Source organism: Bufo gargarizans, chromosome 6 (genome assembly GCF_014858855.1).
Source record: "Bufo gargarizans isolate SCDJY-AF-19 chromosome 6, ASM1485885v1, whole genome shotgun sequence".
Classification (NCBI taxonomy): domain Eukaryota; kingdom Metazoa; phylum Chordata; class Amphibia; order Anura; family Bufonidae; genus Bufo; species Bufo gargarizans.
In genome coordinates, this window is record NC_058085.1 from 197,810,163 (window position 1) to 197,832,775 (window position 22,613).

General features: G+C 41.3%; 1 long non-coding RNA gene across 1 annotated transcript in view; it reads right to left on the reverse strand.

Moving 5' to 3' along the window:
* Positions 1-22,613, reverse strand: part of LOC122942458 — a 109,067-nt gene that overhangs the window by 39,541 nt on the left and 46,913 nt on the right. The window contains exon 2 of the long non-coding RNA XR_006390556.1: positions 8,341-8,483. This is a non-coding gene — a long non-coding RNA (uncharacterized LOC122942458). The remainder of the gene's footprint in view (positions 1-8,340; positions 8,484-22,613) is intronic.

The following is a 22,613-nucleotide window of genomic DNA, read 5'->3' on the forward strand; positions in this document are numbered from 1 at the left end:
GGACAACCCCTTTAACAGCAATTAGAGAGATTCTTTAAAGCAGCCCCATGGGCCATAGTACAGCAGCTGACCTTATTGACTTCTATGGGAAAGATTCCTAGACATTCTCTGTGATCTGTGCAGAGATCAGGAAGGAGTAGATGAGCCTTGACAATCAACCATTGTGAATGGTGGATGCCGTTTTATCTATATGTAGAGGTGGTATCTGTCATTTTAATCCTGCTCGTAACAAAGCAGATAACGCCAGTAAAGTGCTTTAGAAGGGGTGCCTATTAGGCTTAGCGGCCAGTGTAAAAATGCTGGATTTTATGTTTTTGTTTAAATACAGATCATGACATGGAAAATTAAAAATATCCACCAAATCTTTTTTTAACATAAAAACATTAAACAATAGACTTTCTGATGAATTGTTGCCTTTAAGAAAACTAACAAATCATTTCTAATGTGATCTTCTGTGTGCATGTGTCCATCTGGTGCACAGTAACTGCAGACGTCAAAGACTGATGCGCTCTAAGCCGTCTCATTTCACTGTCAAAAATAATCAGTGATGTAAAAAATGTATTTGCAGAAAACAAATCTATTGCTGCCAAAACTAAGTAAACAGTGCACATCATAGCAACCAGGAGGGTCGTACAACTTCCTACTGTTTGGAGTGTGACCACAGAAATCCAACACAATAATCATAATATTCTATGTCAGATTCTCACAGTATAACCATCTGCATCACTACTTCATATCCAACTACAGCAGAAAGCACTCAACAGCAATCATCCACTACACACAACGCTCGGCATGAGGATGACATGCATGCAACTGCCTGGAGATGTTATTTATAAAAAATATATATACGTACGTACGTGTGTGTGTGTGTGTGTGTGTGTGTGTGTGTGTGTGTGTGAGAAAGGCTTCATTTTGGAAACGAAACGTCGCGTCACTTATGGGTGAATAAACACATCCTCTTTTTTCTACTACAATTTGGAGTGCTGCTCTGCTTTTGCTATAGAGTGTATATATATATATATATATATATATATATATATATTTTATTACAGACTCACCTAAAGAATTAGGAACACCTGTTCTATTTCTCATTAATGCGATTATCTAGTCAACCAATCACATGGCAGTTGCTTCAATGCATGTAGGGTTGTGGTCCTGGTCAAGACAACCTCCTGAACTCCAAACTGAATATCAGAATGGGAAAGAAAGGTGGGCTACAACAGCAGAAGACCCCACTGGGTACCACTCATCTCCACTACAAATAGGAAAAAGAGTATACAATTTGCACAAGCTCACCATAGGCTACTTTAAAGTAGCCATAATTGGACTGTTGAAGACTGGAAAAATGTTGCCTGGTCTGATGAGTCTCGATTTCTGTTGAGACATTCAAATGGTAGAGTCCGAATTTGGCGTAAGAATGAGAACATGTATCCATCATGCCTTGTTACCACTGTGCAGGCTGGTGGTGGTGGTGTAATGGTGTGGGGGAGGTTTTCTGGGCACACTTTAGGCCCCTTAGTGCCAATTGGCCATCGTTTAAATGCCACAGGCTACCTGAGCATTGTTTCTGACCATGTCCATCCCTTCATGACCACCATGTACCCATCCTCTGATGGCTACTTCCAGCAGGATAATGCACCATGTCACAAAGCTCGAATCATTTCAAATTTGTTTCTTGAACATGACAATGAGTTCACTGTACTAAAATGGCCCCCACAGTCACCAGATTTTAACCCAATAGAGCATCTTTGGGATGTGGTGAAACGGGAGCTTCGTGCCCTGGATGTGCATCCCTCAAATCTCCATCAACTGCAAGATGCTATCCTATCAATATGGGCCAACATTTCTAAAGAATGCTATCAGCACCTTGTTGAATCAATGCCACGTAGAATTAAGGCAGTTCTAAAGGCAAAAGGGGGTCCAACACCGTATTAGTATGGTGTTCCTAATAATTCTTTAGGTGAGTGTAATGAGATAGATAGAGATATATATATATATATATATATATATATATATATATATATATATATATATATATATATATATATATATATATCCACACACACATATATTAAGATGAGCTCTGTGGTTGACTACTCTTTCCAATAAACATGTTGAATATAAAAAGGTATGCCAGACGTACACGCATACATGTTTCTCATACAAATCTAGGAGTACACGGTATGTCATGTGTAGAAAGATGCAAAGCATATCCTTATACTAGGAATGTACTACAATCATTACTTGCAGATTCTAGGTTTTTCTCTACCAAATAGAATCTATCATTAATTATACAGAACATATATCATAAATATCCTGGCAAATCCACATAGAAACATTGGTCTTCAACATGGAAAATTAAATCCATACTGGTCCACCAAACACAGATTAATGTAAAACAGGGACTCATAACACGGCATTGCAATGCACTATACATTTGTGAGCCCGGTGAATACAAGGAAAGTGGACATTCAACATCACAAAATGGTTTTGCACTTATACATTTTTTCATTAAAGAGGCCGTGTCATGTCAAACATTGGTGCCATTTCTCTAGGACATGCAATCCATGTCAGATAGTAGGCCCAAAATGGCCTTCCAAAGTCAATGAGTGTGCGCCGCGCATGCTCTTCAACAGAAGTGAATAGAGAGCACACCGTGCATTTACGGCCAGTTCTCCATTCACCGTCATGGGACTATCGGAAACAGCCGTGCCAGCACTCAGCTATTTTAGGAGCTCCCATAGAAGTGACTAGAGGGTGGTGCATTCTAATTCACTTTAGGATGACCGTTCTGGAGATGGGAGCGGGTCCCACACCTTTCTGACAGTGGTGGCATACCCTAGCCATATGCCACCAATGTATGTGATGATACAACTTTAAAAAACCTACACAAATATAGGTTTCAGCAGAAACAATACACCTTAAATGTGCATATTCTATCTGCATTTACCAGTGTGCATAACCAGAACATTTTTTAGATGAACCTTATGGAATTATGCCAGCAGTCTGCTGGGCACAAACTAGACTTTGGTATATCCAGAAGGGGTTAAAAGGCTGTAATTCACTGACTGGTACACAGCATAGGCTGCCAGGCATGGTCTCAAGTTTAAACACCACTGTTGCCCCAGAAACATCACTGTAGAAAAACAAAGAGCAAGAGACAAGAGGCAGAGTGATGCCAAGGGTAGATAACATGCAAAGTGCGTGGCAGCTGCATTGTACTTTGTGGGAAGCATGAAGGCTGACCTCTTGTGAAATCAATCAGTCCCTGAAACCATTTAAAGAGGACCTGTCGCTACAAAACGCAGTGCACTCTGCAGGCAGCTTGTTGTAGCGCAGGGAAGCTGACCAGTTGATTCAGCAAAATCTCTACCTTTACCTATACATACAGTGCTGCCCATAATTATTTATACCCCTGGCAAATTTTGACTTAAAGTTACTTTTATTCAACCAGCAAGTAATTTTTTGACGGGAAATGACATGGGCGTCTCCCAAAAGATAATAAGACGATGTACAAGAGGCATTATTGTGGGAAGAAATTTTTCAGCTTTTAATTACATTTGAGCAAAAAGTGTCCAGTCCAAAATTATTCATCCCCTTCTCAATAATCAATAGAAAAGCCTTTATTGGCTATTACAGCAATCAAACGCTTCCTATAAATTCCAGACCAGCTTTTTGCATATCTCCACTGGTATTTGCCCATTCATCTTTAGCAATGAGCTCAAAATCTTTCAGGTTGGAGGGTCTTCTTGCCATCACCCTGATCTTTAGCTCCCTCCACAGATTCTCAATTGGAAAGTCTGGACTCTAGCTGGGCCACTCCAAAACGTTAATGTTGTTGTCTGCTAACATTTCCTCACCACTTTTGCTGTGTGTTTTGGGTCATTGTCATGCTGAAATGTCCACTGGTGCCCAAGGCCAAGTTTCTCTGCAGACTGCCTGATGTTGTTGTTGAGTCCTCATGTATTGCTCTTTTTTCATGGTGCCATTTACTGTGATTAGGTTCCCTGGTCCATTGGCTGAAGAACACCCCCAAAGCATTAGGTTCCCACCACCATGTTTGACAGTGGGGATGGTGTTCTTTAGGTTGAAGGCTTCTCCTTTTTTACGCCAAATGAATGAAACATCATTGTGACCAAACAATTACATTTTTGTTTCATCTGACTATTACACAGAAGACCAGAAGTCTTCTTCTTTGTCCAGATGAGCTTTTGCAAAGGCCAAGCAAGCTTTTGTGTGCCTGGTCTGCATCTGTGGAACCCAGCAGTGTGCAGTGTCTGTTGGAGGATTGTCTGCCTTGAGACATTGCCACCAGCAGAGCCCAGATTCACCAGGATGGCCTTGATGGTGATCCTTGGATTCTTTCACCTCTCTAACTATCCTCCTGACCAGCACAGGTGTCACTTTTGGCTTCCGACCACGTCCTCTGAGATTTTCCACAGTGCTGAACATCTTGCATTTTTTGCTCAAATGTAAATAAACGTTTTAATATGTAATAAATGTTTTTTTTCCCACAATAATTCTCTTGTACATAGTCTTATTATCTTTTAGGAGACACCTATGTCATTTCCCGTCAAAAAAATTACTTGCTGGTTGAATAAAAGTAACTTGAAGTCAAAATTTGCCAGGGGTATGAATAATTATGGGGAGCACTGTATATGCTTATACATACACAATTCCCTGGCAGTCCTTGTGCCTGCGCTGTTTATCTTGTTTTCTGCGCCTGCACTGTGAGCCCCGCTGTAGTGTACTTGGCTTCAGAGGCTCATTGCACAGGCGTTAATTTATGGGCATGAACCAAGCCAAGCACACTGCAGCGGGGCTCACTGTGCAGATGCAGAAAACAAGAACCTATAGTGCTGGCACAGGATCTCCATGAGACTCACGTATGAAGAAAATAAAATAAAAAATGGGCAGGAAGTGGGCATGGAAAGCTGGACTTCAGGGGGTCGAGAACGTATAGTGCTGGCAGAGAAGAAAAAAAAAAAAACATCAAACATAAACATGGCTAGCTTGACTTCAGGGGTCGAGGATGCTGGTCCCTTGACCTGAAGTTCTTTATTTGCATACGGTGTGTGACAGAATAAAAGTTGTTTTCTTACAATCTTGCCCATTGCAAGAATTTGCCAAGGATATCATTAGAAACCAGATGATTTCATCAGTGAGGTAGTGCGGGTGGTTTAGGGGGCATATACTGATGACCTAAATTGCATGTTTATTTCCATGGGATAGGTAATCAATATCGGATCGGTGGGGATCCAATTCCCAGTACCCTCAAAGATCAGCTGGAGAAAAGAGCAGGGTCAGATACTGGGCTTGCACTGGCCACCACTGACAAACATTACGCTTTGTAGGAGATCTATTTCCATGAAAAAATTTAATCCAAGCCTACTGCAATGGAAGCTCTGAGCTAAATAAGCACTAGTGGCAGCTGTATCAGTTCCACGCTGAAGTGAAAATGTAGGAAACAGCTGCATCTCTTAAAGCGAACGTGACACCAGGCTCTGAAATGAAGTATTTATATTCTACATGGTGCCATGTAACACCCCCACTACTGGAAATAAGAACATAATCACATGGTGTCGGCTTAAAAACTGGTTTTCTGAGATCTTTTATTCTAAAGACCTATCCTCCGGATAGGTCATCAGTATCTGACTGGTGGGGGTCCGATACCTGGGACCCCCGCCCATCCGCTGTTTGAGGAGACAGCAACTGTCGCAGTAGTGTCACGGTCTTTTCCCTGCTCATCAAGCACAGTGCCATGCATTGACAGTGGCTGTGCTTGGATTTGAGGCTCAGCCTCAGTCATTTCAATGGGACTGAGCTGTGCGTAGGCTATGTGGCCTATGAATGGGACGTCACATGGCCTACAGAAAGCTGCGAGAAGGCCACAACGCTACTGCTAGTGCCAGTGCCTTCTCAAAGAGCTGATCAACAAGGGTCCCGGATGTTGGACTCTCACTGATCACCTAACCCAAAAAATTCCTTTAGCATAGGACGACAGAGCAGCAGATTGCTGGGAAGGAAGTGTTCATTCCCGGGAATTACCTGCTCTTCAGTGGAGGAGACTGCTGCATTTACATGCGCAGATCTCCTCCACAGTATGGGGAAGAGCGACCGCTAATGCCATCATTCATCCCCATAATGACTAGTTGTTTTCAGGCAGCAGATTGTGTTTATACAGAACGATCTGCTGCCAGGAAACAATACTTTTTTGAGTGCTTATCGGGTAGTTGGCGGTACATTTAGACCACCAGATAATGGCTAAATGACTGCTCATTAGTTATCATCTTTAGGATTCTCAGCCTGTGTAAAGGGCCCTTAACTTAAACCTTCTCAGGATCCTATTCCCCAGCATAAAACAAAATGAATTGATTTACACGATTGTCACAGAGAAGAATAAGTTGTCACTTGTCATTTACTTTGATAAACAAAATAGTGGCACTGCAGTGGTGAAAAAAATAAACATACCATAATCACTAAGGGTGCCAAGGCCACACACAGCAGTTCTGCTGCAGATTTTCTGTAGTCAAAATCCACAACGTGTCTGGCCTAAGTCCCCAATGGCAAAATCCAAATCAAATCGTGCCGATTTTGCTGCAGAAATGGATTTGCTATAGATTGATTGCAGAGGGTGAAATATGTGGCAGAAATACACAAATGTATTAATTGAATAAATTCACAGGGCTATGTGTGGCCATACCCTTAAATGATTGTCCCTTGCCATTAACTTACCCCCTATCCACTCCTACCTAGGGATGAGCGAATTGACTTTGGATGAAACATAAATAACTTCGGCTCATCTGAGCCAATACATTCCAATACTGTACGGAGCACTCGCTCCGTACAGTATTCAAACCAAGTTTTAAACAAATCGACTTCGGATGTTCCATCCGAAGTAGATTCGCTCATCCCTAACCCTACCAATCTGACATTTATCCCCTATCCTGTGGATAGGAGACAAGTTGCTGTAATAGGACAGTACCTTTAAAAGCAAAGATCCAATTGTTCCATCAGCACAATACCTGTCAAGAGACCCCTTCAACAAGTCAGAAAATGAAGCTGAGCTCTCTCTCCCCCTAATCCCTGCCAGCTCCCCCATACACAAATAATCAGCTCCATCGAATGTGGATTCAATGAGGGGAGGAAGCTGTTGTCAGATATTTCTAGTGGCAACCTACTGTATATCCAGGGAGAACTGTTCATTTTGCCTAATCCTTCTCTGCTCCAAATTCATCTCTCAGGCAAGAGTATAGAGCTCCCCATACACATTAAACTGTCGGCCGAACCCGCTGTTCTCAGCTGACAATACACCAATGTGTACTGAGGCCTTATAGATCTGCCACAGCAACAAAGTGAAGAAATGTATTGGAAACTACAGTACAGGGAAGAATATCAGGGTATGCTGCATCCAAAACTGCATACAAAAGGGGTCACATTCCTGAAGGTGAAATCCAAAACCTGTTTCCAAAAGGAGCGTTGCTGTGCCAGCGAAGCCCCACTCATAAAACATTCATGAGGAAGGGGTCAAATATGTTCTGAGGTGGATCATCACAGACCTGTCCAATGGGCGATACTTGTATTCTTCTTCCAAAGTATGGAGGACAGTAGATGTTGTCAGTCAAGGGGCATCCACCTGACACTCAGGGGTGCAGAGTATGTAGCGGTATAATCACGTGTTATGTGGAGTCCATGGGCGCACATTTATTAAGCAGGTCTTAATAAAGTTATATAGCTGGAGGTGGATCCGCCGAAGTTATGAAGGGATGCCGGCCTCTCCATAATGTCGGTGCATACAGTGCCAGTTCTAAATGTAAACAGTTTCCGAACTGTCTTACATTTGGACCATTTTCTACACCTAAAACAGGCATAGAAAATGTGAGATGGGCCTGCCGCCTGTCCACTTCCCTGCCACGCCCACAATTTTAGACCTGCCGTGAGCGGGGAAAAGTCGCAGATAGCTGCACAACTAACTGTTGCGCTGCCATCTGCACCTGAAATACGCCTAAATGACCCCCAGAGTTTCTAGTGATAACACCTTTGTGGCTATTCAGTCACAAGAAAGAATAAATCTACCTTCACACACGGAAAATATTACTGTAGAAAATCCTGCAACTAAAAATATGGGTTTGTTTTAGCAGGAAGCACATGGATTCCTGCAAACCCTATTCAAGTGAATGGAACCAATTATCAGTCGCAGAAATCGGCCTTGTGTGAAGGCACCCCAAGGCTTTTAATATCACTGATAAAGTATGTGAATGTATACTTTTGTACAACATGTTCCTTTACACATCATTTTTTCAATGCAAGTAAAAATGCTAAATTAGAAGGTAGACTTACTTAAGTCTTCTGCTTGAAATCCTGACTACAACTTCTTTTGACGCTTCAAGAGTCACTTTATTCCGTTTTCCAATGTAATCCAAAGCTATTATTGGCGGAGCATGTCCTAGATGGCCACATTAATCTTCTGCATTTACTAAAATCTGTTCAGAGAAAAATACAAGGAATTTAAAACAGTGTTTTGTCTGTGAATGTATTATATTTGGTATAAAATAACAGATTAATCATTCATAGTTTGTCAGAGCACAATATCAGGGCTCCAGACTAAAAAGGAAAAAAAAAAATAAAAAAAAAAATGCTTGGACGCCTATTGCTCCTAAGCCTAAAAATGTAAGGACTAAATTGCATTTATAGGTCTGGAAATAAAATCAACATTATTGATGAGGAGAGCATTTACACTAGACTGACCAAAGATGGACCTCATTTATCAAAACGGTTTCTTAGTAGAGCTGTCTTAGCTGGCCACAGCAACAAATCAGAGCTCAGCTTTCAATTCATAAATAGGGCTCTGAAAAAAATAAAAGCTGATCTCTGACTGGTTGCTGAGGACAACTAAGTTTTACCATTAGGCAGTTTTGATAAATAAGGTCTATGTGCTCCATGTTCTGACCACCTGCAGCCACCACTAGAGGGAGAACAGCTGCTTACGGCACAATACCTTACAGTAAACAGCAAGCTCCCATGCACCTTCTCACCGATGCAACAAGAATGCCATTTTTAAATCTATATCTATGCATCAGGGCTGTAGGCGACACACACAAAAAAAGCTGCCAAGCATAAACATTTAGAAAAAAATATTTTTTGTTCGCAACCACAACCATTTCAGTTGCCATCTGGAGCCCTGAAAAAATATGAATACAAGTAATTAAAGACAATAAGAGATATTCTGAATGACTGCAGACTGTCCAATAATTGCTTTTGAAATAAGGTTAAATTCACATCAGCGCATAGGCCTCGTCCACATTTCTGTTCTTCACTAACGCATTTTCCATGGACAGCAAATGTACCCATTGATTTAAATGTGTCTGTTCGCATTTCAGTATTTCTTTTACTGTTCTGTTCCTTTAAAGAACAGAAGACTGAAAAGAGTGTCCACTATTATCACAAATTAATGGTGTGATACTAGGATCCTTTTGGCTCCGAGTCCTTTCCGTCACGTTAAGTCCCGTCTGCAGGACTTTTTATTCAATCCAAAATAACAGACATGAGGAAAAGGAGCTTTCCATTTTCCAGGTATTATATGCTTAAATGAGTTGTCCAAGATAATTCAAAACCTCAAACATATGTACGTTTAACAGATCCATTTTTTCTGCCTTTCTGCTCCTCTGACTGATCAGAATAACGGAAAAGTCAGTGCAGATGTGAACTCCGCCTAAGCGATAAGTGATGTACTATAAAAATATACAATTGTAAAGAGAAAAGTTCAGGCAGCACAAAACTGAATGAAAACTGTTTCACAAGCCTGGAATTACACTGTTCTAATGTCACCGTTTCATTATAAATGGGGTCTATACCTCTTGCATAAGCCCACATTGAAGTCCCATATTAAGGCTATATGTCAATAGCAAGGATGCTTCAGAGCCATATCACCTTTAGCTCAAGCAACTAAAATAAGAAACTGAAATGTAATGTAATATATATATATATATATATATATATATATATTTTAATAATAATAATAAAAAGGAGATCTTAGAGTTATTTTTATTTTATATTTTATTTTTATTCTTTTTATTCTGGTGGACCACTTTTTAAAGGACGAACAATTGAAGTTATTACAACAAGCAACATAGTCAAGTGCTATAACCACAAGCCTGTTGGGAGGCAGGTGTGGTCTAGTGGTTGAGGTATGTCAACAAAAAATAAAAAAGTTCAGAGATTATATTTCCTCATAAGCAGCATCGAACAACAACTAAAATGTTATACCATAATGAAATTCTCTACAGGAGTAGTAGCTCCTTGCTGTATGTCCAGTTTTAAGTTTTTATTTCTCATAAACGAGGGCTAAATAAATAAATAAATTACACTGCTAATGACATCCGTGTGACTTCTGTGTTGTGTCTTTTTTTTTTGGAGACCTATTGGATTCAACAGGCCCGTGGTCCACATTTTGTGGCCAAATAATGGGACACGTTTTTTTGCGGAACAGGTACATGGATGCGGACAGCACACATCTGTGTGTGGACGTTTTTTTTTTTGCGGACACGTCGAAATTAATGGGTCCAAATGCAATCTGCAAAAAATGCGGATCGGACATGGATACAAAATATGGTTGTGTGCATGAAGTAGATAGAAAACGTTATATCACCAGCTGGCATGTTATTTATAAAAATGGGTTCAAATCTGCTATTTCACAATGCATAGTTGCCAAGACCTGAGGGACATAACTGATCGCGCCATTAGTGCACGCATTAGCAGCTGAGATTTTCTAGCAGGTGCAAAACGGCAGCATTCCTAGAATTTAAGGGGATGTGTCACCTACAAATTTTTCTGCCAGTAGTTAAATTTTTTTTTTTCCCCGATTGTAGATTTTTATTCTGTATCCTGGACATGATTATGGGGCAGCCATCTTGTCTAACAGACTGGAGTAAACTCGTTGGGGCTCACTTATTATGGCCCATACACCACAGTCGTGGCCAAAAGTTTTGAGAATTACATGAATATTGGAAATGTGAAAAGTTGCTGCTTAAGTTTTTATAATAACAAATTTGCATATACTCCAGAATGTTCTGAAGAGTGATCAGATGAATTGCATCTTTGCCATAAAAATGTACTTAATCCCAAAAAACCTTTCCACTGCATTTCATTGCTGTCATTAAAGGACCTGCTGAGAGCATTTCAGTAATCGTCTTGTTAACTTAGGTGAGAATGTTGAAGAGCACAAGGCTGGAGATCATTATGTCAGGCTGATTGGGTTAAAATGGCAGACTTGACCTGTTAAAAAGGAGGGTGATTCTTGAAATCATTGTGCCTCCATTGTTAACTATGGTGACCTGCAAAGAAACGCGTGCAGCCATCATTGCGTTGCATAAAAATTGCTTCACAGGCAAGGATATTGTGGCTACTAAGATTGTACCTCAATCAACAATTTATAGGATCATCAAGGACTTCAAGGAAAGAGATTCAATTCTTGTTAAGGTTACTTTCACACTTGCGGCAGGACGGATCCGTCAGGCTGTTATAGTCAATGGGGACGGAGCGGCGGTCTGGCAGCACGGCGAAATAGCGGCAGACGGATCCGACATGGTGAACAGCCTGTCAGATCCGTCCTGCCGCAAGTGTGAAAGTAGCCCAAGAAGGCTTGAGGGTGTCCAAGAAAGTCCAGCAAGCGCCAGGATCCTCTCCTAAAGAGGATTCAGCTGCGGAATATGAGTGCCACCAGTGCAGAGCTTGCTCAGGAATGGCAGCAGGCAGGTGTGAGCGCATCTGCATGCACAGTGAGGCGAAGACTTTTGGAAGATGGCCTGGTGTCAAGAAGGGCAGCAAAGAAGCCACTTCTCTCCAAAAAACACATCCGGGACAGATTGATCTTCTGCAGAAAATATGGTGAATGGACTGCTGAGGACTGGGGCAAAGTCATATTCTCCGATGAAGTCTCTTTCCGATTGTTTGGGGCATCAGGAAAAAGGCTTGTCCGGAGAAGAAAAGGTGAGCGCTACCATCAGTCCTGTCTCATGCCAACAGTAAAGCATCCTTGGACCATTCATATGTGGGGTTGCTTCTCATCCAAGGGAGTGGGCTCACTCACAATTTTGCCCAAAACCACAGCCATGAATAAAGAATGGTACCAAAACACCCTCAAACAGCAACTTCTTCCAACAATCCAACAACAGTTTGGCGAAGTGATAACTAAGTGGCTCAGGGACCAAAACGTTGACATTTTGGGTCCATGGCCTGGAAACTCCCCAGATCTTAATCCCACTGAGAAATTGTGGTCAATCCTCAAGAGGCGGGTGGACAGACAAAAACACACTAATTCTGACAAACCCCAAGAAGTTATTATGAAAGAATGGGCTGCTATCAGTCAGGAATTGGCCCAGAAGTTGATTGAGAGCATGCCCAGTCGAATTGCAGAGTCTTGAAAAAGAAGGGCCAACACTGCAAATACTGACTCTTTGCATAAATGTCATGTAATTGTCGATAAAAGCCTTTGAAACGTAAGTGCGTGTAATTATATTTCACTACATCACAGAAACAACTGAAACAAAGATCTAAAAGCAGTTTAGCAGCAAACTTTGTGAAAATTAATATTTGTGTCATTCTCAAAACTTTTGGCCACGACTGTATAGGCTTTGGGCAGAGATAGAGGCATGAGTTAATGTAAAAAATGTTTTTTGCCAGCAGCGTACTATGCTGCTATTGCTTGTCCTTGGGATTTTCAAATGTTGGGAGGCAAGAGCGAGTATAACAATTTTTTTATTTTAGGCAACTGAGGGGCTTGTTTGAGATTTTAAATTATCTTGGACAACCCATTTAAGCATATAATACCTGTGACAATAATACCAGAGTTATAAAAACCTACTCTCCTAAAGCCCCTTTACACGGCATATTCCTAAAGAGGTTGTCCAGGTTCAGAGCTGAACCAGTCCCGGACATAACCCCTTCTTCCCCAATTCAGCCCCACTGAGTTGAGCATTGGAGCATTCCATGCTTCGATGCTCTCCCTTGCCCTGTGCATAAGACCCAGTAACGTACCGGGCTATTCTAGGCGGAGGCTTCCGCACTAATGGGCGGTCTTTAAGTCACTGGAAACGCTGCTAAGCCGAAGCCTCTGCCTACCAGTGTAAAAAAGGTAAACAAACAGCACAGGGCAAGGAGGAGCATTGGAGCACGAAATGCTGGAGTGGGGGAAGAAGGGGTTATGTCCGAGTTCAGCTCTGAACCCGGACAACCCCTTTAACGCCTTAACGACCCAGGACGAGAATGTTCATCCTAAAGAGCAGGTACTTTACGCCCCAAGACAAGCATTTTCATCCTGCGGTCCTTCTGTTCCCCCATGTGTGGTGCCACGATCAGCGGCAGGAATCCGGCTGTTACTAACAGCCAGTTCTCTTCTGAATTCACCAGTAATGGTGATAACGCTGATGCATTAACCCCTCATATGCGCTTAACGCGGCATATGGGAGGTTTGCGCTCCCTCTCCTTAGCCATCGGGCCCCCGCTCTGCAGTGGCAGGAACCTGATGGTTGCCATGGCAGCTCCAAGCCATTACAAGCCTTGGGGCCTGGCATGTATGGAGGCCTATGAGGCCCAGCCCCAAGGCTGGGTCTCATAGGCAAACTATCAGTGTATTACACTGCGTAATACACTGATAGTCAATGCAGTACAATACAGATGTATTGTGCTGCATTGAAACAGGGATCAGACCCTGTAATGTTGTCCCATACTGGTACAAAAATAAAAAATAAAAAAATGGGGAAAAAATAAAATAAAAAAGTTAACCAAAAAATTTAAGTTTCAATAAAAAAAAGCCCCTTTCCCATAAAAAATTGATGTCATCACGTGCGTAAAAACCTGCTCCACAATAACAACACATGACCTAACACCGTGTAAAAAAAAAAAAAAAAAAAAAAAACCTGTCTAAAATTTTTTGGTCACCTTACATCACTAAAAGTGTAATACCAAGTGATCAAAAAGTCATAAGCACCCCAAAATTGTACCAATCAAAACGGTCATCTCATTGCACAAAAAGAGACCCTACCTAAGACAATCGCCCAAAAATAAGAGACACTAAAACATGATTTTTTCTTTTAAATTATGTTATTGTGTGAAACTTAAAACAAAAAAAGTTGACATTAAAAAAAGTGTCAAAAAAAGCAATTTTTTTGTCACCTTACATCACAAAAACTAATACCAAGCGATAAAAAAGTCATATGCATCCTAAAATAGTACCACTCAATCGGTCATCTCATACAGAAAAAAAATGAGCCCCTACATAAGACAGTCGCCCAAAAAATAAAAAATAAACTATGGCTTTCAGAATATGGAGACACTAAAAAATATTTTATTTTCAAAAATGCTTTATTATGTAAAACTGAAACAATCAACCAAAAAAAAAGTATTCTTATTTGGCATTGTCGCGTCCGTAACAACCTGCTCTATAAAAATACCACATGATCTAACCTGTCAGATGAATGTTGTAAATAACAAGGCTACCTTGCCTCACAAAAAGTGTAATATAGAGCAACCAAAAAATCATATGTACCCTAAAATTGTACCAACATAACTTCCACCTTATCCCGTAGTTTCCAAAAGGGATCACTTTTTTGGAGTTTCTACTCTAGAGGTGCATCAGGGGGGTCTTCAAATGTGACATTACAACTTAAAATATCCCAGTGAAATCTGCCTTCCAAAAACCGTATGGCGATCCTTTCCTTCTGCGCCCTGCTGTGTGCTCGTACAGCAGTTTACAACCACATATGGGGTGTTTCTGTAGAGTAAAGAATCAGTGTAATAATTTTTTAGTTTTGTTTGGCTGTTAACCCTTGCTTGGTTACTGGAAAAAAAAAAGTTAAAATATCAAATCTGCCAAAAAAGTGAAATTCTGAAATTTCCTCTCCATTTTCCTTTAATTCTTGTGGAACACCTAAAGGGTTAACAAAGCTTGTAACATCAGTTTTGAATACCTTGAGGGGTGTAGTTTCTAAAATGGGGCCATTTATGGGTGGTTTCTCAAGTGACTTCAGACCTGAACTGGTCTTAAAAAATTGGGTTGTGGAAATTTTCAGAAATATTTGCTTCCAAACTACTAAGGTCCCAAAAAAAGAAAATGTAATTTACAAAATGATCCAAACATAAAGTAGACATATGGGAAATGTAAAGTAATAACTATTTTAGGAGGTATCACTATCTGTTTTAGGCCACATGCACACGACCGTGGTGTGTTTTGCGGTCCGCAAATCGCGGATCTGCAAAATACTGATGGCGTCTGTGCGGAACTGCGCGGACAGCCTTTAATATAAATGCCTATTCTTGTCCGCAAAGCACGGACAAGAATAAGACATGTTGATTTTGTGGGCGGGGCACATCTTTTGCAGCCCCATTGAACTGAATGGGTCCTTATCAGAGTTCGGATGAGGAACAAAACAACGGCTGTGTGCATGAGGCCTTAAAAAGCTGAGAAATTGTATTTTTTATAAATAAAAATAAATATTTTGACTCAATTTTACCACTGTCATGAAGTACAATATGTGACGAAAAAATCTCAGAATGGCCTGGATAAATAAAAGCGTTTTAAAGTTATCAACCACAAAGTGACACGTCAGATTTGCAAAAAACGGCCTGGTCTTTAAGGTGAAAAATGGCACGGTCCTTACAGTGTTAAGGTCAGCAGATAGTCTTGTTTAAACAGGGGTTGGCTGGCCAGAAACAACGAATCAGTATGGAGAAGCAATATTTAATACATTACCACGAATAAAGACGCATCCTAGGCTCCCTTGACAATCATAAAAGTTTCATGAAAATTTCGCTGAGTTAAATGCATTACTGAAGTGTTTCAATCAACATCGGTTGCGATTGTCTATTGCTAATTTTTCTTGTTCTCACTACAGTAGGCTTGTGTCCCCTCAAAATGATTTATGTATATGCTACTCTGTCTCTTAGCCATTTCTTATGACCCCTATACAAATGCACTCTCCATTCAGCCAAGTGTGCATGTGTTTTCCATAAGAGCAGAGGAATCCTCTGCCCGACCCCTCTGGAGGTGGCTCATCTCACTTGAGACCAATGGATTAGGAATAGGGATGAGTGAATCGATTTTGGATGAAACATCCGAAGTCGATTCGCATAAAACTTCATTCTAATACTGTACTAAGCAGGAGACAAGTACAGGTGCGGTCTGGAAATCACCAACTCGTAAAGCGCACAAGTGATGAGATGCGGGTGAGTCACAGGAAAATGCGCAATTTTTCCGCTCAAGTGCAAAACATTTTAATTCGTTTTGCACACGCGTGAGAAAAATCGGCATGTTTGGTACCCAAACTTCTTCACAGAAGTTTGGGTTTGGGTTAGGGGTTGTGTAGATTGTATTATTTTCCCTTATAACATGGTTATAAGGGAAAATAATAGCATTTTTAATACAGAATGCTTAGTAAAATAAGGCTGGAGGGGTTACAAAAAAAATAATATTTAACTTAATCCACTTGTTTGCGCACCCCGGCTTCTCTTTCTTCAGTACCTGGGTAAAGGATCTTTGATGACATCACTGCGCTCATCACATGATCCATCACCATGGTGATGGATTATGTGACGGACCATGTGATGAGCGCAGTGACGTCACCACAGGTCCTTTTCCTCCTGCACAGAAAAGAAGAAGAAAAAAGAGAAGCCGGGCTGCGCAAACAAGTGGATTAAGGCGAGTTAATTATTTTTTCAACCCCTCTAGCCCTATTTTACCAAGCATTCTGTATTAAGAATACTATTATTTTCCCTTATAACCATGTTATAAGGTAAAATAATAATGATGATCGGGTCCCCATCCTGATTCATCTCCTAGCAACCATGCGTGAAAATCGCACCTCATCCGCACTTGCTTGCGGATGCTTGCGATTTTCACGCAGCCCTATTCACTTCTATAGCGCCTGCTTTGCGTGAAAAACGCACAAAATACAGCACGCTACGATTTTCATGATGCGTAAAAATCACCGCTCATGTGCACAGCCCGATAGAAATGAATGGGTCCGGATTCAGTGTGGGTGCAATGCATTCACCTCACGCATTGCACCTGCGCGGAAATTTCGCCCGTGTGAAAGAGGCCTTACAGGACTAACCTTTCCAGACTCAGGTGCAGGTCCCAGCAGGACCCGCACCTATCAGACATTGGTGGAATAGCCCTTGCAATCTAGCAGGAGCAAGTCGGGTCCCTGGCTGTAAGTGACAGCCGGGACCCCGAAGAGAAGAAAGAGGCAGGTTATTGCCATTTTCAGTGGTATTTTTAGCACCTATGTTTTTTTTATTGCATTTGGTTGCTGTAAAAACACCAGCTCAAGATCTATGGTCCATCGGCCCTGGCATATTTACAATCATTTATACCAGTTTACTGGCGCAAGTGATTACTGAACTCTACTTCAGCTAGGCGCATGGACTGCTGAAGGACCTAATTTATGATGAGGCACAAAAACCCCACACTAAAAACGCAAATGACCCATAAAAATAAAACTTCTTATTCTGGAAGTTTTTTTTTTTTTTTTATATAAAAAACATCAGACAAAATTCAAGTGTGTAAGTACCCTTATCTAGCCCTGAATATCACCAGGGTGTGCTTGTCACATGTTTTCGAGCCAGAACATAGACCTGGAGGCAATAACCACTCAAGTTCTACAATAAGCAAACAAAATGGCTACCAACACCTTACAGGAACAAAGTACAACATACAGAAAAACATACTTTCAAAATACAGTATTTTCTTTACGATGGAGAAAGCCTACATGTAGGTCAAGTATAAAGTGATATCAGTAATTAAATATATTTTGAAAAACAAAGCAAGCCACCTTGGGTTTCATGGACTAGGTGACAAATAGTCCCTGCTGTGAATAGACAACTCGGTGATACATTTCTAGTTTTCCAACTCAACTCCTTTAACGGAGGTTCTGGAAACCAGCAGTGGCAAACCAATAAGACAGTAGAGACCACCAAAACCATATGTTATTTTAAAAGGTCGTAATCACATATATGCAATTAACCAGAGAACCTATCTTACTTATCTTGGGAAGGTATACTGCTATGTTATCACACATCAACATTTGCTCCTGCCAGTATTTGGGTCTGTGCAGGTAACCTCTAACCTCTCCTCCTCATAAAATATGTGCAAAGGTCATTAATAATTGGTTGGCACCCCAAAATCCCGAAAGCAGGCAATAATCAGCTGAATCAAACTCAAGTTGTCTAACCTGCAGTTAGTAGTAAAGGAACAAGGAGCTAAGGAAGGACTACCTTACATTGTTAGAGTCTTACAGAGCCATCCTCTTCCAGCTAATAGATCCACTAAAGACGAGAGGCATCAATTTATGGAGCCTATGATGGCTCCTGCACAGATTGCCTTATAAATAAGTGAAAAATTAGGAGTGAAGCTCCCGCCTAGACAGACAGAATATCCAGGAATACAACACAATGGCTGAAGTTGGCACCCTGATCTACATGTATGATTAGAAGAACCTAGTTGTCTATTAATGCTTTTGAAGAAATGAAAATGTAGAGCACAGTGTGGGAGATTTAATAAAATTGGTGCAAAAAAAAAAAAAAACACACCCATAACAACCAATGTCCAGCTTTCATTTTTCGAGCCTCTTAGGAGGAGATGTATGTCGGCAGTGAACAGGTTAAGAGTCTTCATGATTACAATGATGCAGTTAACAAATGGATGGGAGACACTGAGCAAAAGGTTCTCTCACGATTTTATTCGCAGCTATACAAGAGGGTACATGATGCTTCATGGTTGAGTGCTTTTATCCTGTAGCAGCCCCGATACGCGGAGCTTGATGAAGCTCTACCTTTTTAAGGCATTTGTTTTACACTTCATAAATAAGCACTTATTAAAAAAAAAAGCAAGTGTCGAGTTAATCGGGCCAGATAAGCCTTTGTAGCATATTGTAATAGAAATAATTATGCTTCTGGGATAGGGCAGGAAGTGAGTATAAACACAAGAATGGGCCACCAGGGGCATAATAAAGCATGCCGTGCCTCTGCATAAAGCCGAGGAAGGGGAGATGCTGTCATGGCCTAAACACAGCATGCTCTGCAGAGATAGTGCAAGTTAACAAGGAATAAGGCCCTCCCAAAATGGAGTAATCACGTATCTATATCGCACACTGGCTAACCTGAACCTCATGAATGAGCGGGAAAACTGTACAATTTCAATACATGATGGGGTAAGTGGTCAACTCAAACAGAGCCTCGGTTATAATCCAAGAAATCCTAGGTCTGCTTATCTTAAGTCTCCCTGCCTTCCACTGCTCTCCAGTTTCTCGACTATGTGAAAATGCAATAATCCAAACATGTTTTCTGCTAATCAGACACAGCGCAGCAATAAAAGCCAAACAGTACGGAAAAGACAACGTACATGTAAATTAGTTCCACAGATAAGAATGGCTGGGATTACACAACACTGTTAGAGGTGTGATTTGATCACTTGTAGCATCAATATGTGCAAATGAACAGATTGATAACAGTAACAACATCCGTGCGAGAAGACACATGGCACTGTGGTGACCGTCTTGGGTCAGTATAGGACAGATATGTCTGCAGAAAATGGGAACCAGGGGTCTACTAGTTCTCATAATCCATAGGGCTTCAGAGGTCGTCTGGATGACAGCTCTCTCTCCTGACTCCCCCATACACAAACACGTCCAGTCCATGGGGAGAGGGGAAAATGCCACTGCCAGTCACTTCTAGTGGCAGCTTAGGGTACTTTCACACTTGCGTTTTTCTTTTCCGGCATAGAGTTCCGTCACAGGGGCTCTATACCGGAAAAGAACTGATCAGTTTATCCCCATGCATTCTGAATGGAGAGTAATCCGTTCAGTTTGCATCAGGATGTCTTCAGTTCAGTCGTTTTGACTGATCAGGCAAAAGAGAAAACCGCAGCATGCTACGGTTTTCTCTCCGGCGAAAAAAAAACTTTCCTGAATGCCGGATCCAGCATTTTTTCCCATAGGAATGTATTAGCATTCAGAATACCGGAATGCCGGATCCGTCGTTCCGGCATGCACAGATCGGTAAAAATGTGAAAAAATGTACAAGACGGATCCGTCGGTCCGCATGACAAGCGGAGAGACGGATCGGTCCTTGCAATGCATTTGTGAGACGGATCCGGATGCGGCAGAGCAGATTGGCGGGCAGTTCCGACGACGGAACTGCCCGCCGGATCACACTGCGGCAAGTGTGAAAGTACCCTTACCTCCTGGGAGAAAAACAAAAAGATTGGGCAAAAATATTCTAGTGTAGTTTGCCTTATCCTTCATCCCTGACATAACCTGTGGTGAAACGTCGGGAGCTCCCCATACACATTAGGCTGCAGACCAAACTTCTTGGTTCCTTCAATCAACAATATACTAAAGTGTATAAAGTCTTTACGTTTACACTGTCTCACTATTAGACTGTATTAGTAAATGTCGGCCACTGGGTTATGCAAAATGCATGGTCTGAGAAGCATGGCACAGGGATTCAAAGAACAAAAATTTAAGAATAGCTCAACATCAGTGTTGCCTGGAGTAATCCTTAAACCGTAGGCCACATGCACACAACGTTTTTTTAACAGCCATCACACGTCCATTTTTAGACCAATAGTAGTCTATGGGGTTATACACGGCAGTTTTGACAGTCCGTGAAAAACGGTCGTCAAAAAATAGAACAGGTTCTATCTTGTCTGTTTTTCACCGACAGACTACCCCCTACAATTGAAAGGGTCCGTTTTTAACAGACTTTTTTTTTCACTGTGGTGTACATGTAGCCTTAAGACCCGTAAACATGGCTGCATCAGGTCTCAGATCCTAGAACTTCACTTTCCACCTTGATGTTAATCAGAGACCTTCAACCTGTTGTGGCTCTGCAGCTGTTGCAAGCATGCTGGGAGTTGACGCTTTTCAACAGCTGTAGAGCCATAGGTTGAGGACTACTGCTGCAAACAAAAACGGACACATGCTGCATGTCATCTGCTTGCCTAAAATCAGCAGTTTTCATACGTACTGCCAGCTTTATCAGCACTTACCATTCAATCAGGAATCCGCACATGGGAAAATGACGACATTACAGCAAGAAAAGGGAACAATGCCAAATACGAAAGCACCTTCTATACATATGTAGTCATGGACGTTACACCTCAGGGCCACTGTCCTCTTAGGGCCATTTCCAAAGAGATCATGAAGTGTAAAATTCAAACAAATTCCAACAAAAAAAAGAAAATCATTAACACACGGTCACCAGATTCTGAGTACATGAATGAAATCGATCTTTGCGCAGACTCATCCGTGTTACTAAGTCCTTGACAAAGCATTTGTGAATGGGGAAACTATGTCAGTACGCTTCTCCGCACAGTTAAACACTGCAGCACGTGATCTCCGTTAACATGCCTAAAAAACCTTCATTATCTTTTAGAAATAGATATCTTGACACTTCCTTGTCATGCTGGATAGCAAACGCTTCTAGAACTGTTGCCTGACACTTCTTTAATATGACAGATGTGTTTTTACAACCATTCTCCTCCAGGGAATTAAAGAAAATAATATAAATGTTTTTATTGATTTGCCTATTTTCACCACATTGTAAGCCTCCGATTCGGCGGTACTAAAGCCCCAGGTAAAGCATCTTGTCTTGTGCTTCTCTATCTTTGCACAGTAATTAAGGTGGCATCATTAATCAGGCAGATTAGCATAAGTAGCTAGGTCTGTGTGAGTTCTTCGAGATGCAAAGTGACCATTTTCACAGGATCCAAATCCGTGGAACAGTCAAAAGCCACACAGGCAGAGAGCGTAGTCCCATCATCCCACTAATGTAGAAATCTCTCTATGCTGAGCGCTCACACTTCTTTTACAAACAAGACATTATTTGCAGCTCTGATGAGGAAAAGCCAACCAACAAAGATAAATGAGTGTCAGCCAATAACAAAAAGCATAATCGTGTAGAGTAGAGCAGACTTGTATCAATTACAGCCAGTTTGCTATAGAAAGCTAGGTAGACTTCTAGACGGCCGCCCTAAACACTGACAAAACGTGTCTTAGCACAACAGAGAAGCTACTTGTTCTACATGTGTAGATAGTTTATTTCCCATAACTTATATAGCGCTAACATATTCTACAGCAATGTATAGAAGTTGTCCCTGAAGTGGCAAACAATCTAGGCTACGTTCACATGTACAATTTATTCCCTGTTTTGCACTTATGCTCTAGGAACGCAAAAAAAAAAAAAAAAGGGCGTGATGGATCTGCCATATGACAAACACTAAGGACGCCCAACAAAGCCCTTTTACTATAATGGGGACCATCAGCTTTCAATCAGGAACCCCAGCATCTACCCTGACAAAACGGCACAGCACGCTGGGCTATTCTGTCCTGCATTTTTACCCAATCTGTTACAAATGCTTCTAGCAGAGTCTTCAATGCAGATGAGAACGATGCCTTATATCCTCTTTTAGACACACACATACATATACTATGACCAATTGATACATTAGCATGATTTTGGAGAGTATAAGGAATCAGGGCAAAGGTAGAAAATTCAGTGTGGGGATTTGCTCTGGTAGTTAGGACTAGCGAATGCAGTATAGAGGCAAAGTACACAGT